The sequence below is a fragment of the Rhamphochromis longiceps genome, linkage group LG16, assembly GCF_057381845.1.
Source record: "Rhamphochromis longiceps isolate RC_006_pf linkage group LG16, R_longiceps_female_GT1.1, whole genome shotgun sequence".
Taxonomy (NCBI): Eukaryota; Metazoa; Chordata; class Actinopteri; order Cichliformes; family Cichlidae; genus Rhamphochromis; species Rhamphochromis longiceps.
The window spans coordinates 16,949,279-16,971,426 of record NC_140572.1 but is presented as its reverse complement, the minus strand read 5'-3'; the positions used below and the strand labels follow the sequence as shown (position 1 = coordinate 16,971,426).

Genomic DNA, 22,148 nt, shown 5'->3' with positions numbered 1-22,148 from the left:
TGTCATATGTGATAGATAGCATGCAAACTTATGAATGAAATACATCAAACACATGCATTGGTGACAAAGGGATAACAATCCCTATATTTATCAATGTTTTGATGTATACAAGCAGCTGCTGTGCATTAAATGACAAATATGTTATTGACATATCCATTAATGTTTTTATTGCTATTGTCACAACCAAAAAAAAAAATCCAATTACTGAACACAGCTGACTCTAACATGTATTATTTTAGGTTAAAGGTTTTAATGTTTCTATATTCTCACAGTATACTGCAAGAAACAATAATGCATGATATTTTACAGATCTAGCAAGGGAGCAGTTAGCACAGCTCCATACTGTGAAATGCTACTGTGGTTGAATTGAGAACAAGGTTGTGTGCAGGTGTGAAATGCAGTATTTTCTCTGCTGTTCTAACATGTGTACAAGCTATTGTGTAATGTAGATTAACAGTACCATACTCAAATATGAATATTTTTCATCACACATGCATCAGTCGCCAAACTTTTGTCAAAATTGACAACACTGTGCGAGTACTGTGGCAAGCAGACAAATAGGCCGGCCCAATGTACTGCTTCAATTTCATTTTGGAGGAGAGAAAACCTTGATTCGTGAAGCTGAGAGCAAGCGCTTGTCATTTTGTGTAGCCCATTTGTGTTGAGTATTCACAGTGGGAACAGCGTGGGTCTGCAGGGGATAAAGACAGGCTCCAGAGGTGAGCACTTACAAACCGTGGCTGTCTGACAGCATGAATATGTATTTTTGACCATTCCAGTTTCAAGGTTTCAAGCTGATTCTTCTACTTGGAGTCTTCTCACAATTACTCTTTTTTATCACATATTTCTTATTTGTGCCTGTGTTCATTATGCTTTTCAAATCCACGGTGAAATATTTTAAAATGGGGTAGAAGTTATATTTTACAGTGTTCTCTGAGTCAAAAGGAAAAGAAACGAAAGTAAGTGAAAGGAATGTGTCTTTGTGGCTTTGTAGTATTTATTATTATCCTCTCAGCAACCCTCATCCCCTTCCCCATTCCTTCCCGCTTTACTGCGCTGTAACAGGTTGACTTTAGCTTCTTTGCTCCCTATTTCTTCATCTGACACGACTGATCTTTTGAGTCCAGAGTCTAAAGTTTAGCCAGGGAGAACAGGAGGAGAGCATCACATCCCTCACTTGTAGCATTTCACAACACGCACAGATTTTTTTTTTCCAGGCTTCCTCTGCACGCTGAGATCGCCCGCCCCCTCAGTGTAGACATTTTGTAGTGTGTGACTAAATGATGAATGGTGTTACAATAATTTGATGAGATTGGGTCAGATGATGCAAGGGAGAGGAGTGCAATCATAATGTTCTTCTTGATGTCTTACTGCTTATTATGCTGCATAAATGATCCCCCAGACACCCACGCCTTCTTTGAACTGATCCCACCCGAGGGTGACACGTTAGCAACCTGTCTAGAGCTGGCGTAGCCTTGGGAGAGCTTTTCGCGTCTCAGGTGTTTAACAAGCTCTGCTGGGGCACCACGATGGAACTGAGATTCCCGAATCAAGCGCCAGGCCTCCTTCGCACACCTCCCTTTGCGTGCCTGATTCATCCCACCCCCTCCCCGCAAGCGTCCCTCAGACCATCTCCCATCATCCTCTCTCCCCTTGCTCTTCCTCTCTTCCATCCACACTCCACCTCCTTCCTCCTCCTTCGGAGCGCCTGTGTGCGCTCCACTCTGCCGTCTTTCCTTGAACACATGCCAGGACTCCTGGGGCAGCAGTTACAGAGCAAGGATTTCATTTGAAATAGCTCCTCGGGACGTCATTATAAGGATCATCGCCGGGCCTTACGGCTGATGTTACATTAGTGTTCCATCACACACGGAGGGCCTTCAAAGCACCTAATAGCCAGCTCGCTCATCACATAAATTTATCTCTGAGATTGGCAACGTCACATGAATCTGTAGCTGACCATTCTCATGTGTCAGTGTAATCAAGAAGATGAACAGCCATTAGTCTGTCGTAAAACATGGCACAAGGTCATTGAATGTGTGACAGGTAATGAGATAGTCTAACACTAGAGGGATTTTAGTTGTGTTTTGCAACACTTGTTGCATTGACCTTAAATACAACCGTATCTTTAAACTTGATAATTTCCCAGTTGGGTTTCTGGATAACAGCGTGTCATTGCTGTTATCCAGAAAAAGACACAATACTTAATGTTTTCACCATACATGCATGTTTTCGCATGCTTATACTTTGAATGTCAGAAAGTATGTAACTAGACTAGAGAATTGCATAATTGATATGTAGCTATGCTTTTTGACAACACTAAATACATTGTAAGTCACTTATAATCATTAGGGTACTTTAAGTAAAAATAGCATCAACCCCAACAGGTTTAACCATGATTTCAATAGGCTGTATTATCTCTGGATAAGAACATATAAAGCACTTGTACAACTGATGGAAAAAGTCATTGCAGAGATAAGAAGAGCAGGTCTGCAGCCTGAGATTATATACGGCTACATTTTACGTCAGTGCCACACCGTCCCATCTCTCTTTATTCATTCAACCAACCCCTCCAATAGGAGACAGCCACAGAATTCACCCATATAGCACACCCAGGCCATCCCTTTATCCAGCCTACTCAACCTTATTAGTCCAGTCTTTCTTTCTCTCCATCCATTTCATTCCATCCTCTCATATCCATCCAGCCATTTTATCCTCCATTGATTGCAAACAGAGGACATACAGTATCTGAAGTGAAACAGAATGAATATTAAGTGGGTTGCAGTTGGATCACTGTACTAAAGTAAAGAGTCTTTTTTTCAACGCTCTCTCTCTCGTTCTTTATCATCTCTGGCTCTTTCAGTCAGCTCCACGATAAAGCTGGCACCATGTAAAGTGGCATGAGCGCCATCAGCCATGCAGATGAGTCTGCTTCCTTTACCTTAATTAGAGCTCTCAGGGGAGTGGGTCTGAGGGGTATGAGCATCAGCCGCTCATACCACAGAGATACCTTTCATTAAGCTCAGTTATACCAAGAGCAAAACTGACGTGGTTACAGTGGCTTAGCTGCTTATTATATTCCTGCATGTTATCCAAATCTTTTCACTTTAAGCGAGGGCAGAAATGCCTTTTGTGTTTTACTTGCAGATAGTATAATCCCCAAAAGACGAGGGAAACAGGGGTGCTTTAAAACAGTCTTACACTGTGCGTGCACATGTCTTGTGAGATTTTATGAATTCAGTTGGTTAAAGTGGAACATTGATTTGATAAAGTGATACTTGAATCAACAAGAAAATTATCGTTAATAATCTGGATGGTCACTTCATTTATTTATTTATTTAGATTATTTTAATAAGCGAATATATATATATATGGATGCACAACAAGGGTAGCATTAATTAAGCATTAATTACTATTTCATGACATTAAACTGTTAATGAATAAATAGTGGAAGTAATCAATACCGGTGATCATTCAAAGCACTGATCTCTCTCTCTCTCTCTCTCTCTCTCTCTCTCTCTCTCTCTCTCTCTCTCTATATATATATATATATATATATATATATATATATATATATATATATATGCATTTATTTGACTTTTTAAAATAGATTTTTAGGCTTTATTATGCTAATAAGTGCAATAAATGCAATAAGTATAAGTAGTAAGTACAATAAAAATAAATAAATAATAGGACATATGCTTTAATGATGAGAAGCAAAGTATTCTACACTGCAATATTTTTTCAGTCACAATTCTGATTTATGAAGATTAAGGATTTAAGTCATTTTTGCATCAATAAATGTTCGTGTTCATGTATTAATCTGCCAGTTATTCCCTTGAGACACTGATCGTCACTGAATAAGAGAAGAACGAAAAATTCTCATGTGATTTTGCTGTTTTTCCTTGCTCTTGGATGAGATTTAAAATTAAACTAAATGTTCACTAGTTCGTTTTTCTATTCACAAATCGGTTCACTGACCACATCGGTTCATTTGTATTTATAATTACTGTATCCGTGGGTGTAATTACTAGACGCGCGTGTAAAAACTTTGTCCTTTTAATTATCACAACCCAAACTGATGCATTGCGAATAAAACAAGTTGAACTAATGCACTGTTACCCCCTTCGTTTCCGTCCCCTTTAAACGGGGAGGTGCTCCGGTGCTCACCCCAGCCCAGGACTCTCCGCTGCGCTCCGGGAGGTGTGCACTGGAGGGAGTTTGGACTGGTTTAGAGCGGACGCGTCGGAAACCTCCCCTGAGGGGCCCCATGTAATTCGATGCATGCTGTTAAAGCTTAGAGTATATTGTCTTCCCTTTTGCTTATGAAGCCTCCACCCACCGGCCCACCCTACATTTAGCGGATCATGTGACTCGGGGTAAGTCATTTGCAAGTACAACAGTTCTCTGTGCGCTCTCATTCATTTCCTGAGAACTGCCTGAGCCGAGCAGCTGAGAGGCAGAAGGGGAGGGAGCTGCTCACTCACATACACTCACTCACACTCACACACATTATCGCACACACACTCACTCACACACATACACACGTACATACGCGCAGAGTGAGAGGAGAGAAGAGGAGAGGAGGAGACGAGACAGAGAGGACTGTAGAAAGGAAAACAGTCTCCTAGTCTCCACGGCTCTGCAGCTTCTGACAAGGTCTGTGCAATTTTCTTGTCCTGTTCCTCTGCTGGCTGCTGCTATGTGCTTCATTTGTCACGTTGCTGGGCTTTGTGCTTGTGTTCAATGCGTTTCGTCCAGCTGTCATTGCTCTGTCAAAGCAAATGACAACTCAGATCACCTATAGTATTGTGTTTGGTGTTTGACAGTAGAGAAGGTAGTGGGGGGGGGGGAGACAAGAGATCCCGCATGTAGCTGACTGGACAACTCTTTATTGTCAGTGTCAATTAATAAGCTGTCATAAAAGAGGCCAAACAAAAAGAGAGCTGATTTTTATATACTCGGGACAACCGGGGACATGGGCAGCATCCACACTTTTGCAGCGCAGGCACCTCCTGTGTTTCAAGTCTCTTATCTCTCACAAGTCCAATGCAACTTCAAACATATCTGCTTATCAGTGAAGGAGTGTTGTAGAATAACACTGACTGAATGTCTTAGTGGGGGATGTGAGTGTGACTGCGCTGCAAAAACTCTCGGCACTTCTCAGTGGAAAAAAAAGTTTGCTGCTTGTCAGAGTTTCGTGCATGTCTTAAGAGAGTTGTGTGCGTGTGGGTGTGCATTTGTGTGCAGCGTTATGGTGTGTGTGTGTGTGTGTGTGTGTGTCTGTGTGTGAAAGAGAGAGACGGGCTTGTTTGTCTACTGTAGCAGCTTAGAAACAGAGGAACGAGGCTGTTAGGAATGGGTTAAACATTGGGAGGGTTGGATAGCGGAGGAAGGACACTCGGGTGTGTGTATATATGAGTGTGTGTGTGTGTGTGTGTGTGTGTGTGTGTGTGTGTGTGTGTGGGAGTGTTGCAGGGGTGGTGTCTTGGATGTCATCGCCAGCGCTCTCACTTCCAGGGTAATAGTCATTGGTATTGATGGGTGGCTGTCACAGGGGCAGAGAGCCACCAGGCTGGAGAGAGTGGCCGGGGGCTGGCCCTTGGCTGTTATTTTCAATTACAGGGGACCAGGGCAGAGCTGACAGCAAAGGCATTTGTACATCCAGAGAGGGGGAGGACGAGGAGGAGGGGGGAGTATGTGTGTGGAGAGAGTGGGAGGGAAGGAGAGAGAAAGGTGGTGGTGGGGATGGGGGTGGTAGAGACTCTGGCCTCTGCTCTTGGGTTTGATGTGGAAACTAAGCACTGACCTGTGTGACTTTACCCTAGCGATGTGGAGAGGCCCTACCTTGCCTTTAACTATGCGTCCGGGGTCTCTCTCTCTGTCCATATATATATATGTGTATATATATATATATATATATATATATATATATATATATATATATATATATATATATATATATATACCCGTCATACCCGTGATCAGGTACCCTGCTGGGGTAATAGGCTGGCCACTGATAGAAGCCACTGACATAAAGACAAGAAAGCTCCTTACCATGCATGGAGGGTTTCACCCCAAGTCCAGCACCCTGAGGCTGTACGCTAAGCGGAAGGAAGGGGGGCCGGGGACTGGTGAGTGTCAGCACCACAGTCCAGGATGAGACAACGAACATCCAAGAATACATTGGGAAGATGGCCCCAACTGACCGAGTGCTCAGTGAATACCTCAGGCAGCAGAAACCCAAGAAAGAGGAGGGAAACGAGGAACCATCATGGAAGGACAGGCCCCTGCACGGTATGTACCACCGGCAGATAGAGGAGGTGGCTGATATCCAGAAATCCTACCAGTGGCTGGACAAAGCTGGACTGAAAGACAGCACAGAGGCACTAATCATGGCAGCACAAGAACAAGCTCTGAGTAGATCCATAGAGGCTGGGGTCTATCACACCAGGCAAGACCCCAGGTGCAGGCTGTGTAAAGATGCCCCAGAGACAATCCAGCACATAACAGCAGGGTGCAAGATGCTAGCAGGCAAGGCATACATGGAACGCCATAACCAAGTGGCCGGCATAGTGTACAGGAACATCTGTGCCGAGTATAACCTGGAAGTCCCGAGGTCAAAATGGGAGATGCCCCCAAGGGTGGTGAAGAATGACCGAGCTAAGATCCTGTGGGACTTCCAGATACAGACGGACAAAATGGTGGTGGCTAACCAACCGGACATAGTGGTGGTAGACAAACAGAAGAAGACGGCCGTAGTGATCGATGTAGCGGTTCCGAATGACAGCAATATCAGGAAGAAGGAACACGAGAAGCTGGAGAAATACCAAGGGCTCAGAGAAGAGCTCGAGAGGATGTGGAGGGTGAAGGTAACGGTGGTCCCCGTGGTAATCGGAGCACTAGGTGCGGTGACTCCCAAGCTAGGCGAGTGGCTCCAGCAGATCCCGGGAACAACATCGGAGATCTCTGTCCAGAAGAGCGCAGTCCTGGGAACAGCTAAGATACTGCGCAGGACCCTCAAGCTCCCAGGCCTCTGGTAGAGGACCCGAGCTTGAAGGATAAACCGCCCGCAGGGGCGTGCTGGGTGTTTTATATATATATATATATATATATATATATATATATATATATATATATATATATATATATATATATATATATATATATATATATATATATATATATATATATATATGTATATATATATATATATATATATGTATATATGTATATATATATATATATATGTGTATATGTATATACACATATCTGAAAGAAAGAGGAAGGGAAGGTGTGGGCATATATATGTGTGTGTGTGGATGTGTGAGGATGAGACCCCCTGCAGCTCTGCAGCTCCTTGGTGTTGAGCGAGGGAGATTAGTGCCCATTTAAAGTATCGCTTAAATCCATGTACAATAAGGCCTTCTGCCTGTGCACGAATAAGCAGGCTGATATCACACATGTAGAGCAGACTTTCGACACTGTGTGTACACGGCAAGGAATCACATTAGATGCCTGAAAGTGTCTCTTTACAGCACACAAACATCTGCACGTCTTGATCATCCAAATCACGTAAGTCTGGAATGTCACGGATCTGAAGGCTTATTTGTGATAACAGTATTTATGATCTGGAAAGAAATTTGAAAATAAACTCTTTAAGGTTAATTACTGTAGCACTGAACCACATCTGTGGTCAGAGTGCCATTGTAAGCGCTAGATAATGTAGCTATAATTAGGGGGTTCAGTGTATGTATGAACAGGTCTTCAACAGAAAGTCTTTAAGCTGGATAATCCCTGAGGCAATGGCCACAATAACTGGTTAACATTTTAAAATGCATAACTTTTGCTGTGTCTTTACCCAGCGTTCACAGTACGCCTGGATTATGAAGCAGTGTAGAAAATTCAAGCACTGTGTTTTAGTGTGGACTGAGGAAAACAGAGACTTTGCAGTCCAGGTCCCGAAGTCTTCATCACATGCCCACTTTGCTGCTGATGCTAGAAGCCTTTGTACATTCTGTATTTGATCATGCTACTGCTGCCTGCATGTAAGGGAAGCCTGCACAGTGCATGTGATATATTGTCTTAATCAAGACCATCTTCTTGCTGAAACACAGTCAGAGCCTGTATTTCTGTAAAAATGACTTCATTGACTGCTAAAGTATTAACTTCACTGACAACACTACTCACTTCAGTGTAGCATATAATAATGCGGTGAACTGAGAACAGTTCAAATGAACTGTAGTACATTTGGATGATAACAGAAGAGTTAAATGACCTGTCTGAATGTTTATCATGTAAAGGTCACTTTACATGATAAAACAGGTCAGTGTTCCTTGTGACTTAATCCAGACATTCAGATAGCAGTAACAAAAAAAGAAGAAGAAAAAGAAATGTTGACCAGTTAGTGTATATATTTTTAATGTTTACCCTAAAGCAACATGCAACCTGCACTAGCTGGTTTGACAGCAGTATCGAAAGGATGTTGCTGTTTGTGGCTTACTGTGAGGATGTATGTTTAGCTAGAAAAAATGAGTGGGTTAGTAAAAGGTCATGGTTTGGGTTCAAAATGACTGTTTAGCACTTTTGCGTCACAGCAAGAAAGTTTGGGCTTGAACCTGTCGGTGTCCTTTCTGTCTCGATCTTGCGTATTCTGTCTGTGACTTCATGGGTTTTCTCCAGATGCTCTGTATCTTCCCACAGTCCAAAAAGATGCTTGATATAAGTGTTGATTTCAAAGTCGGTTGTACAGGTGAGCGTGAGTGTGAAAGGCTGTTAGGGTCTTTTTGTTAGACCTTTGATGGACTGGAGACCCCAGCAGGCAAAAAGCAAGGACTGTAATTCTGTCCAGTCTATGATCTGGAGACCCTCTGGTTCTCCATGAAACTAGCTGGAAAAATGATTACAGTGGATATATTGGTGTCTCTTCAATGCCCTGTTTATAGTAATAACTAAGAGTTCAAGAACAATGATGGCAGTGGCTGTCCGTTAAAAAACTGGGAACTGACACTTGTCTTCGGTGTTCAAATTTACTTTAATCATCCATCCACCCATCGCTGTATGTACTTTTTTTTATTCATCTTTGACATTTGCTTCTGAAGGACAGCAAGCATAACTCTTGCAACTTGCAGAATGCTCTGAAAATTGACTTATTTTGTTTTGGGGTGTTTCCTTATTTTTTTATTTTCTAGTTTTTTGCTTGAAGCATCAGGTTTTCCCACAAATAGACTTTACATAGATATCGGCAGGCTGTACAGATATTTTAATGTCTCATGACTCATTTTAGCATTTTTGTGATTCTTATCGTCTGTCTGAAAGGACGATATACATCATTATTGTGCAAGTGGACAATCATCTCGCTCTTATTTTAAAGGTTCAGTTGTTACTAACCACCTAGCCCCATCCTTCCTGTGTCATGCTTTGCTGGTTTACTGCTGTGCTGGCAAAATTATTCAGCTGCTTTGCTCTCATCCCGGGCATCATCTTGGATGGCAGCTGCCCATATTGGTATGGGGAGATCTGGAGATCCACTGTAAGTTGGAGAGCCACTTTTACTGAGACCTGCAGTATTTGGAGACTGCTGCATGTGTCACTACTACAGTTGGAGCCCATCCAATTGTGGTAGGTGAAAGAAACACTGGAGAGGCAGCTGATTAAAATGCTCAACATGTCAGGTTAAACATTTGCATTTATAAATGGTATTCTTTAGCATACCTGTGCCTGCTTTTGAGCGCACCCAACCCCTGAAACCCACCGCTGCTGTCACAAATAGAATGCAAATCTTGAGAGCACACCGACTATGCCAACATTGACATGAACGATTTGATGTCTCACACGTCTTGCTGTTTTCCTCCACAACTGTATAAAGCTGGTGCTGCCAATCTGATTCCTTCAGTAGCTCAACCCCCACCCCAAGACATGGTCCAAAGGCTTACGATAAGGATCGGTACAGGTGGGGGGGACTCAATTAAAAAGCCAATCACCAACGGATAGACTCTATCTGTCCATCAACACCGCTCTGCCCAGGATATTTAATTGCTCCGCAGGATTCCCCCCTTTAAAGGCAACCTCTGTCAGCCACGTATCAGGACGCACAAATTGGCTGCTTGTTGACAGATCAAATCTTTCAGGAAGATGTGCTTTGCTCTGGTTTGTTCATGCTAACAACACATAGGCTCAAATTTGTATTTAAGAAGATGAAATTTCCTGCATTAGGGCTAATAAACTGGGTTAACTGCTGCCATATTGACTGACTGCTCATTGATCCAAGTGGGTGTTATGGAGTGTATCAGCACTGATTGCAGATAGACTGCAGCGCACTATATGGCTGGATTAATGTGGGTCTCTACTGTAATCCAAGGCCAGGGTGAGAGGAAAATTAGAGAGGTTAGAGTATGGACCCAATATATAACATACAGATCCAGTTTCCGAAAATTGCTTCTCATCTCTCGAGCTCTCAATCCAGGATATGTTGGCACCTTCTTACATCAAACTATCATGTGAGCCAAAAAAGAAAACGCAAAAGCTGATTCAATTAAAGGAAAGAGAAAGGAATCGTTGTGTCGCTTCGTCGTTCATCCAGCGGTGGCTGTCGTGAACTTACTGTGAGCGACATTAAAAAACAAAAAGAAACATCTGTAGGTGATGTTAGTGAGCTGAAGTCCCTATACTGGTATTTCATAATCCTAGAAATGACAAAATGTTCTTTCCCTTTGCACATTCTCTTGTGGATTCAACCTTCGACCCGAGTGTCCAGCCCCCGTTTGTTTACCAAATTAAGTTAAGGGTGTACACAGAGTGCAAGAGCATGTGTGTTTAGTGAGCAGAAAGAGAGGGGTGAGAGAGAGAGAGGGAGAGAGAAAGCACGGAAAGTATTGTGCAACAGCCAGGGACTCTGAGGTTGATAGTATAAATAGTGAAGAAAAAAAATCAGAAGGCTCTACAATCTAACATGAAAGATTCCAGCTTGTCCAAGATCATTTTAAGCATTGTTAACCTCATCCCTGGTTGTATACTTATAAGGAGTCTCCTATTGTTAAAGCTATCGTGGGGAACCAAGTTTTTATTTTGATAGAGCAAAAAACGTATTAAGACAGGCAGATTTTTTCAAATGATGTCTGACCGGTGTATTGATCCAAGTTTTTTTTTTCTTTTTTCCTTTTGAGTAATGACACAATCGCTAGAGCAGCACACTCACTGCTTACTGGAAGTGACTCATGTTGCAGAGCTTGCCCCCAGACTCTGATTTGAGGTCGCTCGACATGTTTCCATGGCTAGGATAGAAAGGTATGTCAGTGGAAGGCCCGTCTATAGGCGATGACGTTTCCTCTTTCAAACTAGCGTGCGATTGATTTTAGCCAAATATGGCTGGTTAAAGGAGGAGAGAAGAAAAGGAAGGAAGCCAAGAAAGAAGGATGGGAGAGTATTCAAAGTCAGCATTTTCAGTCTGTTTTGGATCATTTCTGAGACTTTCCCCTTCACAGAATCTTTTGGGAGTTGCTTCTCTCTATCCTCCATGCAGATGGTTTCTACAGACCTGTGTAAGGATGCTGCGTGGATCACTGTGAACTTTGTTTCCAGTTGTACTGTAGGTCAACTGTTAGGAAACGAAATTATGTAAACAGCATGTGGAATCCATTTGGAGGGCTGTGGCATTTCTACACAGCTGAATTTAGGCTCCTACTACAGGCCATAGCTCTACTCAATTAGCTGCTTCAGCCAGGTATCAACATGGCACAGCGTCGGCTTAAAAAGAGAGGAGCAGTAATCGAAGTGAAGGCGTGAGTAGATGAGTAATAGAGGTAAACACAGCTGCTGGCTTTTATTGAGTGTTATTGGAGAGCTGGAATGGGTCAAACCAAGGGGAAAAACTCGGTGAGCGAAAATAGCTGCACGCATTTGATGTAATAAGTGTCAGTGTGTTGGAATGTTTTGCTTGGTCCGTTGTAGGGATGGGTATTGATAAGATTTTAACGATTCCGATTCCATTTTCGATTCTGTTTAACGATTCGATTCCTTATCGATTCTCTTATCGATTCTTTTTTTTTTTTTTAAAGGAGAACACTAAGGTCAATTAGCTCAGAACTTTGTTTTATATCTTCTCTTTGAACAAGATAGAAATTTAGGAGTAACATGGCCTTACAAACCCAACAGTGAGATCTTAAGAGAGCCACAGCCTACGGCTCTTCAATGGGGTGTCACAGGGTCCCCAGGAAAAAAAATGTATATGTAAAATAATAAAATAAATATTCTCCTGTAGCAATAACAAAGTTTAACATAAATTATTCTGTAGCAATTACACAAGAATATCCAGTAATGTCCTGCCTACAATTAAACACATTCACTTACCAAAGTGAAATCGAGGGCATGTGCTGTGGCAAATGGGTGGAAGCCTTTGACCACAAACTTAGACACTGCTCGGTGACATTCGTCTATCCTGGCCTGAAAGGAGATGCTACCGGTAGACTGCAGCGACAACTGCCAGCATCTGAGCCAGCCAGACTCTGTCTCTCTCATCATGGTTATCTAAATGCAACGCACAGTAATAGCAGGTTTTGTAATAAGGTAAATCGCGCTAACATAATATGCAATGCTAATTGATTAGTTACCTGCAGTATTAACGGGAGAGGACGTGGAAACGCTACCGCTGCTGCTGGGTTGAGCTTCGCTAGTCCGGAGCGGATCAAAAACACGACATTCGTTGAAAGCAATCGCGTGTTTTTTGAGCAAATGCTTTTGCATGTTCATAGTGTTTCCTCCCTTTGATGAAATCTCTACTTTGCAAGTATTGCACGTTGCCCTGTTGTCATCCTTTCTCATAAAGTGTAACCAAACTTTTGAGCGTTTGTGCCGCTCAGGCGCCGTGTTTCCTACTGGGTAAAAGACGCTACTCAACGTGATGACGTCATTCGGGGCGACTGGAATCGATAAGGGAATCGTTTTTAAAAGTGGCAAACGATTCCAAGGAATTGAAACAGTGGGAACCGGTTCTCAACAAGAACCGGTTTTCGATACCCATCCCTAGTCCGTTGTGCTGTGCGTTGGGGTGGATTTGGTTGTGTCAGCAAAAAGTAGGGTTAGATAGTCGCGACACTTTGTGAAGCTGCATCAGGAGGACTCTGCAAAGGCTATTAAAAAAAAGCCACGAGAAAATTGCCCGTGCGCTCGCATATATGCCTGCATGCAGGCCGCTGTTTGGATGTAAGAGATGGCGAGTGAGAAAAAAGGGCAAAGGAAGACAAGTGAAAAAAAAATAAGAGTGTGTGTTTCACTGTTTGAGATGATATTATTTCTACATGAGTTGTTTACAGTAGATACAGTAGTAGATGAGTCACTGTATTGGTGCCTTGGCATGCTTGCATTGTACAGTTATTGTACAACATCTAGGTCGATCTTTTTGAGAATGCACGTGTGCTGTGATGCATTTGGAAGACAGGCCATTGGGAGCAGTATGTACACAGTGCATATGTTGGGGGAAGGGGAATCACATTCAGACATACATGTTGGAACACAAGTACACACACATACGCTACCAGAGCCTAGGGGATAAGAGACAGTAGCCTACACAAAGAATTCGCCATTAGGGTCGAGTGTGCTGGCATCCCTTCGGGCAGGTGAGAGTGGGTGGGGGTGGTAAACATGTGGGTGGTTAGTGGTGGTAGAGTTGATGGAAAGGATTTTTTTTGTTGCTTTTTTGTGAGGGTACTGAACTAATCCATTAGTTCAGTGTGGGAAATTAGAGCAGGGTTTCACCCTTACACTCATTTTCAACATGTTGAAAGCAGCTATAACTTCTTCACGAGCGCTGAGAAATGGCAAAATACCACAAGGTTCACTTGCTTAACACCTTTACAACACTGAGAACGCTTTATATTTCCCTTCTATGGCGGCCTCCCACTGTAAAGCATCAATAAAAATATATTCACCGGTTTTTCATTTTTTATTCACGGTGAATGCTGTACAGAAATGTGCCCGCGATGCTGTTCGGCCTTTTCGAGATGATTAGTAAGTACCGCAGTGTGGTCACCTCAACCAAGGACCTGTGAACTGAAAGTAAATAAGAGACTGGTACAGAGGCACCGAGTGCATCTTATATTGATCCACTGCAGTCAACCAGCCTCACAGTATCTCACTCTCGTGTACAGTTTAGCCGTATGGTGGTATAAACATACACAGAATATTAGAGTATCTTCCTGAAAGGCTAAGCCAAGTGCTCCACACGTTTACCCTGGTTTGCTTGGCTCCACCTCCCCCTCCTTTGGTACAAGTGAGGTTTTTGTGTCAGAGGCTATTTTAGATGCACAGCCACTGACCGTGCTGCATTTACTGAGGTGAGTGAGTGTGTATGCATGTGTACGGTGTTTCTGAGAGGTCAGCGGATTATGCTGAAGCAAGAAGACCTCATAGTAAACTATCTCTTCAGGAGCTGTTTTGTGGTGTCTATTTGTGGTTTCCTTAGCACCAACCTCGATCCAGCTTTCATACTGAACATTTAACTTATTCTTTCTCACGATTTCATCAAAATGACCTTCAATTGGACATAAATAGTCTAGAATGGTGTCACAAATTGCTTTGACTTGGGAGTCGGAGCTTGCTTGAGTAATGCCACCTCACTTTAGCGCTGTTACGGTCACAGCTTGTTTAGCTGTTTCTCTGCTGCATTTGAGGCACATGATGCAAGAGGATGTCAGACTCTTCTGTTTACCTCTCTCTGGAGCAATGTGGAGGAGTGTGTGTGTATTTGTGCACGGCTTGTGTGTGCATACACTGTAGGTGTGTGTGGGTGGCTGTTTGTGTTGAATGGGCATCCATATTCTTCTTTCATGGGCAGAGCTGCAGAGTTTATGTGCATGCGTGTCTGCCTCTGAATCTAAGATAAATATGGTTCACGGTGGGTGCAGGCAGAGGTCACGAGGTTTGTGAGTGTCTGCGAGCCAGATTGTAGATCAGAAAAGGGGCTCAGGAAGTCAGCTTTATAAGAAGTGCATTTGAGACACAGACAGAGACACAGACAAACCAGACAGCGACCGACTCTTCTTTTCGCTTTGAGTGTTTCCTCTCAGAATAAACAGCTTCTTCATTTCCCACAGTTTCACAAGACCTAGAAGGGACGGAGGTGGTAATGGTGGAGGTGGGGATCTTTCACAATGAAAAAAGTCACTGAAAAAAAAAAAAGATAAAAGATTTCCCTTTTGCCCTGTTGTAACCATATTTTGACCATTTGACTCATTAAACAAGAGGCACTAGGGAAATATCTGGCTAAAGTGTTATTACTTGTGCAACTTGCTTTGGTCTGTCGACTCTTTGGTTTAATTTGATAAGTTTCACTTGATTAAATAAAGCATGTGTCAGTGCCGGTCTGCGACATCTTCTCATTACCTTGAGGAAATTTTATTGTGAACCGCAGATTTGTTATTGTAACCACACTCATAACTGACTTGCTGTATGTCGTGGTCGTTACAAATTATTCTGCCTGTGTGCGTGTGTGCTGGTGAAGGCAGCGTACTTGAGCTGCATCCGGCGACCTCATCCCCCTCATCATGACAGGATTACTGACACAGGATCCCCCTGCCCCTGGCAGAAATAGCAAGGACCCAAGGGCAATTCACCAGAATATGGGAACTTCCGTGGGCCTTACTAGTGTGTGACTCTGTGTCTGTGTGTTGTTTGTGTATTTACATGGGCATCCACTCTATAAATGGAGCCGGTTTCCTCTCAGGTGCTGAGCTGCCTGGCTCAGGGAGGAACACTATGAGTTCACTGCTCTGTGGCTCTCTCTCACACATGGCAGTGTTTCCATAATTTCAGACGTCATTACACTGATTTCTAAGAATTTAATTTGAAGTCTTCAAATGATTTATATCACGGGTACTGCTGTTGCTTCTTTAACTTTACACCGCACAAAGTCGCCAGAGCGCAGGTTTTTCTTTTTAAATTTAATTTGGAACACGACGACTTTTATGGGGAATTTCAAATTGGAGCTTTTCTTGAAGCTGGGTGTAACCATTATGACACTTGGATCAATGAAATCAATACTCATCCTTTGCTAGGCGCAGTCAACCTGTTCACATGCTTTGGGTGTCTATCTCTGGAGCTGTCTCAGGCTACTCTGTATTTGATTTTCCACACATCCGTGCATCCAACCATCCAAAATCCAATTCAGTGTTTTGTGGGGGCTGGACCCTATCCCAGGTGCCATGGGGCGAGAGGCAGGGTGCACCCTGGACCCAATTTGTCACATGGCTTTATTTGGTATTCGGTTTTATGAAAATTTTTTTTAATACACATCATTTTTTTTTTGATAGGCAGCATCTCAGTGATATCGTTTTTACTCTTAATTTCAAGAATAATCATACAAGGATTAGCCATTAGGTGACACCTCTGTAATCGCTCTGTTTTGTTGCTGCTGACAACCTTAATGTGCCCATTTACCTTTTATTTCTAAAATCATTATGTATTCATCCTGTCTCTGAGTTTTTCCTTTAAATTGATAAGGAGCTGATAAGTTCCCCAAGTTTCACAATATGTGCCAGAAATAAATCATCCAACACATGATGAGTGTGTTCTGTCTATTAATAACTGTGTACATAAAGCAAGCTGTGTTTTTCCTCTGTGGAACTGATTTATTCGAAGAGGAAATGGGCGGGGTGTTTTGAGGTAAAAGGCATCAGTTGAGTGCATCTTTGAGGGGGTTTTAACCCTAAAGGGAACTTTTTTCCCCTCTCTCTCTCTCTTTTTTAAACAGGGTAGGGTGTATAAGCTGTAGTTTATTGCCATTGTGCTTGTCTGCAGTCGGAGAAGTCCACGCTTTTATGAGCAAGGAGGTAGTAGCTCTCTGCTCTCTTGAGCCCCGTTCAAAAATGTCCCAGAAGCATCCAAAAGACTTCACTTGCTGCTCTTGCCAAGGAAAATACGTCTTCTGAAATGGAAATTCTGAGACCATTCACAGAGTGCCAGGAATGATTTAAAAAAAAAAAACATGTCCAAAACAGTACATCCAGGCGTGAACCCTAAACACACATACATACCTTGGACAATCAACAAACACCATCAACACTGACGGTGTTTCTCTTTTCCTGTCTGGTGAAGGGATTTTATTTAGATAGGAAGTACCTTAATCTCATTTTCATGAGAGACCTTAAAGGGGAACTCTGCTAATTTCAAACGTCAACTCATCGTATTGAAAACAGTTATTTGCCTTATTTGTTTGTAATCTTTATGTCCCTTCTGTGGCTCTGAAGGGAGTTTTTTTCATATCTATCAACATAATCGGTTTTTCAAACATGATGGAACATTGACGCTGTGAAATCCATACTTTAAAATGGTTTGCACTGCGCACCACTGGTTTGTTACTGCGCCGATGGCTTGTTGGCATGCTGGCCAAAGCAACGATGTGGCTCACCCGCAGCGCGCTGAGAGTTCAACTAATTTGAACTTTGACCGCTGCGCACTGTGACAAACAGCGGCAGACTACCAATCAGGAGCACGGGAACATTTTCCGGTGGCTTCAGGGTCATTTTGGTCATCAACAGCTATATTGTAGCAAGCAGGAATGAGTTGACTGCCCCCCACTCCCAGCAAAAATCAATGCATCAGGCGCTTTTTTACGGTCTTTTACAGTCGCCAGCAGGCACAGAAGGCAATATGGAGGATAAGCTGATGCTGTGTGTCTGAATCCCTTAAACTCCACTTAATTCCCACACAAATTATCATTTGACATCCTGGAGAAAACCCAGGTTCCAAGTAGACATGTCAGTTGTATGTTTTACCAGCCATGCAATTTGTTGTCAGATATGAATATGAGTTAACACAGCTAAGATTTTCTTTATATACATTCCCCAAATAGCTCTATGGATTTATCTGACTTCTCAGCATCATATCTGGTGTCACTGACGCCTGTGCTGCTGTTCTTCCTTTGAGAGTGCTTGGGTTTTCTATCTATGCATGTGGAAGAGCATGGGATTGAGGTGTGCTCTTCAAGGCTTTTGCTGGGGAGGCCTGAGAGCAGAGCCAAGCAGCCAAGTATAACTTAGTCATCTGCAAATGAAAATAAGAAGTTCTCTGACTAAAGTGGTCCTGTTTGAATTGCATTATTTATGTGGTGTTTAGCTTTGTAGGGCACCACTGACTGGATTGGGTTTAAGATTCAAATGTTGAGCCCTTGACCGCATAAAATGCCATAATTTTCCTGGGCGCAGTTACTCTTCGAGTACTAACTCAGCAAGGAACTATGCACGTAGCTCTCAAGACCAGAATTAGTTCAACAAGATGAGGTCATGCACAGATGCAGCTTAACATGAAGCAGGCTGAGATTGAAAATCAGCTGTGATTCGGCTGACCCGTCTACTCTGCTAGCAAAAAAAAAATCAGTAGCTTTATGTCCCAGTGTCTGCAAAAGTATCACTCATCCAAAGCTCTTTGTCTAGCAAGTTTTTTCCCCTCATTTCACCTTCTTTATTGAGAAATTGCTACAGTATTTCTTTACTAGTTTTCAAAAACCTCTGTGCACTGGCTGACTTGAAAGAGAGGAAGTGCTGCAGTGTGCAAGTGAGCTAACAGTCGTAGGTTGGTTATCAGGCCAATGTGTCACATTGGGGTGTCCAGGGGCACAGAACAGGGAAGTGAGCTGCAGCGAAGAGGCCAGCAACAGACAGCCTGGGCAAAACACAGGAAATGCTTATTTCGCATCAACTACAGCTCTGTCCCTTTTATCCATAGAACTAGTTAAGCATTTGTTTACATTTTAAATGCATTTCTTGCTTTGCTTTCTTGTTCTCCCTTTTTTCTTTCTCTCCTCCCTTTGGTAGAGGACTGGATGGGAGGGGGGGTCTGTTGGCATTCTTGCACCGTGTGCTTTGCGCTCGACCGGGCCTTGGCTCATGTCCATATCCCCTCTCTCCCCTCTCTCCCTTCTCTGATTCCCTCCCTTCCTCCTCCCCGCTAAACAACCCCCCCCAACCCCTTCAACTCCCCGTGATTGCTTTCCTAACCACAGCTTTTGCCAGTAACTCTGCGCTCTTCAACCCCCCCCCGCCATCTCTTCCTATCACCTTCCTGAATCCATCCTCATGTAACCCCCCCATCCCCTCCCCCCAATCCCCCCAATTATTCATTACCCCTTCCCTTCCTCTCACCCTTTTCCATCCCTCTTCCATCCCAGCCCGTGGCAGCAGGTCCAGCCTCTGTGACACAGATGCACCCAGTTGCTCTGGGCGTTCGACATGGGAACAAAGCATTGGCGGGGCCCGTCTGTTGCAGTGTGTTACAGGGTGTGTGGCATTTGTGTGTGTGTGTGTGTGTGTGTGTGCTAGTATGTCCACATGAGAGGAAAAAGATGAGAAGGGAAGCAAAGATGGTGCACACAGCTAGATACTAAATCTGGTTTCATTAGCTTGTTTAAGCCTCAACTTTTACTTGAACAACAAAAAAATTAGAAATGTTTTTCCGTGCTCTTAGAGTGAACACCCAGAGACAGTATCAAGCACTTGCACAAAGTCACAGTGTTGTTCACCACCAACCGACATGCATCTTTTTTTTTAATATAATTTTTTTTAGCCAGTCAAGTACTTCCTTGTTAAACTCCATTAATTAACACTGAACAGTTCATAAATAAAATTATTTCATTCACAGTGTTGGCAGCGTGCTAGTAGCACAGGTGTAAAGCTAAAAGACAAGAGTAAGCCACAGAGCTGTTTCTGGCACAGTGGTTTTTAATTTGATATGCTTTCCTTTTGATTTTTTTGATTCTGTATGCAGTGAGGAAATGTGCATGTAAACGAGCGCATGAGGTCAACATTTGGTCTCACAATGTCTGATGTCTTCTAGAGAAGTTTGTCTATTCTAATTTTTAACACTTTATTTAAGGCAGCCCGCAAGCTTCTTGCTGTTGCCTCAGTGAGTACACAGTCAATAGCCGTCAACAGGGAACTAGGAGATGGTGAACCTCAGGTCATGGATGTTGATGTGCAGTAGGAGTTTCACTTCATTCAGTTAAACGCATTAACAGGCACGCAAATAAATTCAAACAATAAAACAAAGACAGCAGAAAATTCACAAATAGGTATACTTGGAGTATTTCTTCTGCTAGAACTGACATCAATCTTCACCTGCTCCCTTTACCTTCTTTTTTTTTTTACCGAGGGATTGTGGTGGGGACAGGAGGGCTTGTAGGAGGGAGAAATGAGATGCCTCAACACTCCACTGCCCTCCTCTCTCCATCCAACTCCCCCACACACCTGGGATGGCCATTTCATTTCAGAGAGCAGCAAATGGAAAGGTGATCTTAATCTACCCTGTTTCCTTCTAACCCCCCCACCCCTCCTTCTCTCCATCTCCCACACACAGTGCCTCATACCGCTGATGGACAGTGCACTGCTAGTTGCCTGAGCCTGCTGCCAGCAGAGCAAATTTAGTGATACTGGATAGGCATTGGTTTATCACCACCAACAAATTCTTTTCAGTTTCAACTCAGTCTTTGTTCTTATCTTTAATCTTTTTGATTTTTTTTTTTTTGATCTTCAAGCACTAGCTGTTAGAAACAATTCTTTTGTGGGAACAAAAGCGATTGACATTTGACTTCAGTCAAAGGAGTGCGACACGAACTCCTCAACACCCCTCAGTTATCTCATTACTCAGTGTTAGGGCTCCCCGACTGCCGTTAGCTCTTTGGTCATTATCATCACAAGCAAAGGAAAGCAGAGACCATTGATTTCCTATGAATATCCCTCTGCAGGCCAGTTCATTAGGTACTGCTCACAAACCCACTGGATTAAATGGACTTTAGGCACACGGGGAAAAGATTGCTACTTTCAAGAAGTTCTAATTGTTTTGCTTTTCCATCAGCAATAGAGTGAGCATTTAGCACAGTGAAGAAAAATGAATAGAAAAGGAAAAAACAACAACTTTTTGATGTAAGAATAGCAAACCCCTCAGGAAAATAAAGTTTTATCTTAAGTGTCTCTGTCTGGAGAGGTTTGGGTTTTTTTTTCTTTTTTTTTCTCGTGAATGAGGAGAAAGTGCATTTGCCATAACGGTGGTCATCCCGGGGAAAACAAAACCTCACTTTCTGCCTCTCTTAGTGCACTCCTCTCTTCTTTTCCTCCTCAACACATGGCTTGAGGCTGGACCGAGGCTGCAGCTCCACCCGCCCAGTCGTTACCATGGCAACGCTATCTGGGCCTACCAAGACCTGAAGCCGAAGGACATCCTGGACAACAATACAATAGCAGCACAGCCAGGGTACCTGAGGGACTTAGACCTGTGAGGCGAGATCTGGGGGGTTGCAGATTGAGGGAGTAAATCCTCCCTCTTTCTCTGCCTCCCTCACACACTCAACTCACAAACACAGTCAGGATTAGCCTTTCGCTTGAGACTCTGAGAGGTAGAGGAACAATACTTGGCATTAAACAGTTTTGCTGAAACAATTTTTGCATAAGAAATGTTTTCCGATAGCTGTCTTGAGTGGATACTTTGGTGAGTAAAAAACAAAAACAAAACCCAAACGTTTAGTAATTGAGCAGGCCACGGGGATTTTGTGTGATATGCAATATGTTTAGTGTGGTTAGATGGCCAGGACATAAGGTAAACAGAGATAATGTATGTCATTCATTACCGCCTCAGCTTTTATTCCTCAGAATTAGAATGGTCATGATTGCCGTGGTGCTGCTGACTATGAGGACTGGGCCGCAAACCCCGCTGCTGGTGCCAGCAGTGGAGAGTAATAGAGATGTTTAGGGTCTATTTGCCTTGCTTGCATTCCTCCATGTACTGCTGCTAAAATAATAAGAGGGAGGGTTACCTCAGGTCGGGCCCAAGCTGAGGGATACGGAACATGCATTGTTGTCATTGGCTCCATCTGAGTATCGCTCTTAAAGCCACAGTGCGGAGCTGAGGAGACGGGCACCGTGCTCAGAGGCAGAGGGATGCGTGGATCTTAAGAAATACTTCAAATAATAATGTGAATTAATGAATATTACATTACACCTTTAGAAGTGCCACAACTTCAAACGGCGCTCATTGTTTTCTCTATATAAGTGGCTAAAGAGGAAAACTCTGAAGACGGGTTGTGTTCATGCCTTTGCTGTTGATTAACTGTATATGAAGCATGTGTTTGTATTCCATTGAAGTCTTAAGAGGATTTCTTTCAGTAT

General features: G+C 43.1%; 1 protein-coding gene across 4 annotated transcripts in view; it reads left to right on the top strand.

Moving 5' to 3' along the window:
- The first annotated feature begins 4,231 nt into the window (after positions 1 to 4,231).
- Positions 4,232 to 22,148, top strand: part of klf12b (Kruppel like factor 12b) — a 40,140-nt gene continuing 22,223 nt past the window's right edge. The window contains exon 1 of one of the 4 annotated variants that reach the window (XM_085384381.1): positions 4,232 to 4,379. The gene's annotated coding sequence lies outside the window, so the exon portion shown is untranslated. The other 3 variants (XM_085384383.1, XM_085384379.1, XM_085384382.1) reach the window with 3 other exon arrangements.